Below are 6,000 nucleotides of genomic sequence, written 5' to 3' on the forward strand. Positions count from 1 at the left end.
GGACTCTGAGCTCTCTTGTGTTATGGGCATAGGCCCATGTTTTGCTAAGTATTCCTCGATTTTTTTGTGGAATTGGGCCATGGCAGTTGATGTGTATTATGGTCTAAATTACATAGGCATTCATAGAAGTTTTGGAACTCATCTACTATCCCCTGTGGCAAGTGGATTGTTCCTTTATTTGTGGATATGATTGAGAGAATGTGTGTGCATGGAGCTTTTGGTTGTAGTGCCCTTGCAAGCCATGAACCACATTTGTCTCCATATTCCTAATAACTTTTGCGTAACCTATTACGTGCGCATTGGGTTTTCTGATCTAGAATGGCTAAAATCTTTTGTCTCACAGTGGATAGTCCCTTTCGTGTGGCTGTAGGATTCTCCACACATCAATCAGGTGCATTTCTCTCAGCAATCTCCTTAGTCTATTCAACTGGCCTAAGGAAAGGTTGAAGTCTACGCCTACGATGATCTGCGAGCCAGCCGCAAACTCCGCCAGCCTCTGCAGTGTGGAGATGCTGAAGGAGACTTGTCCCTGATTAGGGAAATACATGTTAGCAAAGGTATACACTTTGTTGGCATATGACAATTTTATGAAAACATATCTACCATTGGGATCTATAGACGATGATAAGATTGTATGTTGCAAGAATTTATGAATGCCTATTGAAACGCCTCCAGCCTTATGGTCTGGATGGGGGCTATGGAACCAAGTAGAGTAGTAATTGGTGGGACATTTAGGCATATGTTGAACTCAAAAGTGGGTTTCTTGTAGCATAGCTATCTTTACGTGCTTACAATGTAAGCAGTAGAGAATGTGGCCTCTCTTGTTTGGGGCATTAAGGCCTCGACCATTAAATGTGCAGAAAGAAAGTTGGGACATGGTGTATTTCAATCTATTAGTGGGGGGAGGGGAGTTTTATTAGGACAGAAACACTAGGGGGACCTACAATAGGGTGGGTATATGTAAAATGCGACAAACAAGGGTTTCTAAAATACGTGCGTTATCAATAACTGAAGGTTAGTACGGGGTCTGGAAAAACCTATGGCAACTCGTCTGAGCTTCAGCGGCGGGAAATCCCCGTCCTCCACACTAATGTGCGCTGGGGATAGTTCAGGGGATGATTCATGAGGAGGAGAGCGTACCTCTGTGCTATGCGTTTTGTCCACCGATGTGGCATGCGGCAGCTGCCATTATCGCTGGTACGCCGGTGTGGGTAGATTGCGCTGCGCTCGGCGCCTCGTGGTCCGGCGCCATCTTGGTTTTATCTGCGGCAGGTCCGGGTCCCTGAGGGGTGTCCAGGAACTGGATTATGGAGCCGCGCACCGTGTCCCGAAGGTTCAGGCGGCAGTTCCTCGGATTGCTTGGACCCATGGCTGCTCGTTGGGAGGAATATTGCTGCCTGTTTTGCCCTAATCAGCAGGTATGGGCGCCAGAGCTCTTCAGGGATGCGACTTTGCGCAGTCATCAGCAAGCCCCGCCCCCTCATGCTGTTTATGCAAGTAATTGCATGCGTTTCAAAATGCAGACAACAAACGCATGCGTCTTCAAAAACAAAACCGCTTTAAAAAGCGCAATGCAAACACACCTCAAAAAAGGCAGATCAAAAAAAATGCAAGGAAGAAAATGACAATATGAAAATGAAAAACGCAATGAAAAAACGCCACCGGTGCCACCGTCGTATTGGGTTGAGACAAGTAACTGAAATGTACTACTTCTTCTTTTACTCCATTCTTGGTTTGGGCAATAAAAACTGTAATTTAAAAAATTGAATGTGTAGACGCACCCTGAGGGCGTATTCAAACGTTGCATTTTGGCCTGCGTTTTCATTGTATTTGAAACACATTACAAATGCTGAGGAGGGTCGATTTGCGATTAAGGTTTGCAAAACGCCACAGTTAACACAGATGTTAACATTTGCATTTTGTAAACGTAAATGTTAACATTTAACAGCTGGTAGAATGTGTTTTGAAACCCATCCGTTAGAAGCGACATATGAGTGCACCCTTAAAGATTCCCTACTTACAGTGTATAACTTGTAAATAAATTAATAAAAATAAAAAATAAATAAATGGCAAAAATGCCCCCCAAGGCTATAATTTCATGGGGGGCATATGAAAACGTTTTTTGAAAACGCATCAGTTTTTGACCGGTTTACCAATCATCTTAATTAAAACGGGTCAAAAACGGATGTATTTTCAAAAATTGCATGTGTTTTTTAACGGACTGCTTAAAAACGTCCCATAAACGGGTTCAAAATGCCATGTGTGCCGCCGGCCTTAAGCACCAATCCACGGGACGGAAATTGCTAAGCACAGTTACGCATGCGTTTTTGATGTTTACCATGTGTTTGGCTGGTTTTAATCAGTTTCACAGCGTCCTACACTTCTAGATATTAAGATAAACAGGTTCAAAGCAGCCAAATGCATGGTAAACATTTTTGATGCATTCAAAAGGCTTCAGCCTTGATCACATGCTAAGGTTACATTGGGGCACATTTACTTACCCGGTCCTGTCGCGATCCAGTGGCGCGTTCTCCGTCGAGGATTCAGGTCTTCCGGCGATTCACTAAGGTCGTGCGCCCCATGTCCACCAGGTGCCACTGCTGCGCCGAGGTCCGCCGGAGTTCACCAACCTATACCTGGTGCATCTAAGTGCGTGTCAAGCGACACAATTTTTTTTAAAATACCGCAGTTTTTCCGAATCCGTCTGGATTTTCGACTCCCACGCCCCTATATTTACGTTGCATGCGCCACAATCCGATCGCATGTGCCAAAAACCCGGGGCAATTCGGCGCAAACCAGTAATTATCGGGAAACCCGACAAAAAAGAGCGATTCGGACCCTTAGTAAATGTGCCCCCATTGTGTTTCCACTGCATTTCCTAAAACAATGTAACCTCAGCATGTGATTAAGGCTGAAGCTTTTTGAATATGTCAAAAATGACAAGAGTGGGCCATAGTAAGGCAACAGCCCAGCAGCAGGATCACTACCTCCGCCTTTGTGCAAGGGGGAACAGGAGGAGCACTGCCAGAGCCCTTCAAAATGACCTCCAGCATGCCACAAATGTGCATGTGTCTGCACAAACGGTTGGAAACTGACTCCATGAAGCGCTCTGTGCCCTGTGCTCTTCACAGATGAAAGCAGGTTCAGACTGAGCACATGTTACAGATGTGACAGAGTCTGGAGACACCGTGAAGAGAAATCTGCCCCCAACTACAACATCACCCACCGGGACCTACACTTTTTAGGCTTGGGGGCAGCTGGACTCCTTTTGGTACCCAATTGGCCAGTGGATTGCGGCCTAGCGCTTGTCTGGGTCATGGTCGCTGGGTACCGGAGGGACAGGCTTCTTCCATGTTGGGCAGGTGGATTCGTAAGAAGTACAGAAAGGCTGCAAGTGTAGGATAGTTTTCCATGGGGCAACCCTTAGGTAGGTGTAGGGATCCCTGGTTGACGGTAAATGGGGTGCCTTTTATGTTAGATTTACACAGATATCACTGGGAGACAAGGGATGTCAACCACAATGTCAATAAACAGTTTGTTTATTCTGGAACATGGTAACGGCCACAACAGCAGGAACAATTTAACAGGTTCAAGCTGGATTCAGATCTAGGATGTGTTATTTGAGTGTTGCCTTTATATTTTTGAGCAGTGTATATTATCATAAACAAAACCATGTCTGTGTACATATTTTAGGGATGTGGAAAGATTGTGAAGTGTGAGTGTAGATAAAATATAACTTATTATTACAAAAAACTTTGTTTTATTTTCGTAATAGTAAAAGCAGGGGCGTAACTAGGAGAGGCTGGGCCCCATAGCGGATTTCTGCATGGGGCCCCCCTTCCCCTTCAAAAATATATACATATTTATACCAACATGATTATAAAATCACATGCATTTACACAGTTATATATACACACATTTATATATTATACACACACTGGTGCACATTTACTAAGCATAGTGCAGTGTGTACTATGTGCAGTGTCCTGTGTAGTGTGCAGGGGGTGTGAGATTCAGGATTTCTGGCGCATGTTCTTCATGAATCTGGTGCCCCCTGCACTGTCCTGACAGAATGCACCACAGAAAAGTCCGACAGAAAAGTGGCGCACAGCCCTTAGTAAATGTGCACCAGTGTGTGTATATTATATAAATGTGTGTATATATGACTGTGTAAATGCATGTGATTTTATAATCATGTCTGTACAAATATGTATATATTTTTGAAGGGGAAGGGGGGCCATGCAGAAATCACATGCATACAGGCACACGCACACACACACACGCATACAGGCACACGCACACACACACACACACACGCATACAGGCACACGCACACACGCACACACACACGCATACAGGCACACACACACGCATACAGGCACACACAAACGCATACAGGCACACACACACAAACAGGCACACACACACAAACAGGCACACACACGCATTCAGGCACACACACACACACACACGCATACAGGCACACACACACACGCATACAGGCACACACACACACACACACGCATACAGGCACACACACACACACACACGCATACAGGCACACACACACACACACACACACGCATACAGGCACACACACGCATACAGGCACACACACGCATACAGGCACACACACACACACACACACACACACGCATACAGGCACACACACACGCATACAGGCACACACACACGCACACACACACGCATACAGGCACACACACACGCACACGCATACAGGCACACACACACACGCACACAGGCACACACACACACACGCACACGCACACAGGCACACACACACACGCACACGCATACAGGCACACACACACACGCACACGCATACAGGCACACACACACACGCACACGCATACAGGCACACACACACACGCATACAGGCACACACGCACACGCATACAGGCACACACGCACACAGGCACACACGCACACGCATACAGGCACACACACACACGCATACAGGCACACACACACACGCACGCGCATACAGGCACACACACACACGCACGCACGCGCATACAGGCACACACACACACGCACGCACGCATACAGGCACACACACACACACACACGCACACAGGCACACACACAGGAACACACACACACACACAGGCACACACACACACACGCATACAGGCACACACACACGCACACGCATACAGGCACACGCACACGCATACAGGCACACACGCACACGCATACAGGCACACACGCACACGCATACAGGCACACACACAGGCACACACACAGGCACACACACACACACACGCATACAGGCACACACACACGCACACGCATACAGGCACACACACACGCACACGCATACAGGCACACACACACACGCACACGCATACAGGCACACACACACACGCACACAGGCACACACACACACACGCATACAGGCACACACGCACACGCATACAGGCACACACGCACACGCATACAGGCACACACGCACACACACGCATACAGGCACACACGCATACAGGCACACACACGCATACAGGCACACACACACACACGCATACAGGCACACACGCATACAGGCACCCACGCACACACACGCATACAGGCACACACGCATACAGGCACACACGCACACACGCACACACACGCATACAGGCACACACGCACACACACGCATACAGGCACACACGCATACAGGCACACACGCACACACACGCATACAGGCACACACGCATACAGGCACCCACGCACACACACGCATACAGGCACACACGCATACAGGCACACACGCACACACGCACACACACGCATACAGGCACACACGCACACACACGCATACAGGCACACACGCATACAGGCACACACGCACACACGCACACACACGCATACAGGCACACACGCACACACACGCATACAGGCACACACGCATACAGGCACACACACACACACACGCATACAGGCACACACGCATACAGGCACCCACGCACACACACGCATACAGGCACACACGCATAC

This window comes from Engystomops pustulosus, chromosome 7 (assembly GCF_040894005.1).
Source record: "Engystomops pustulosus chromosome 7, aEngPut4.maternal, whole genome shotgun sequence".
NCBI classification, from domain to species: domain Eukaryota; kingdom Metazoa; phylum Chordata; class Amphibia; order Anura; family Leptodactylidae; genus Engystomops; species Engystomops pustulosus.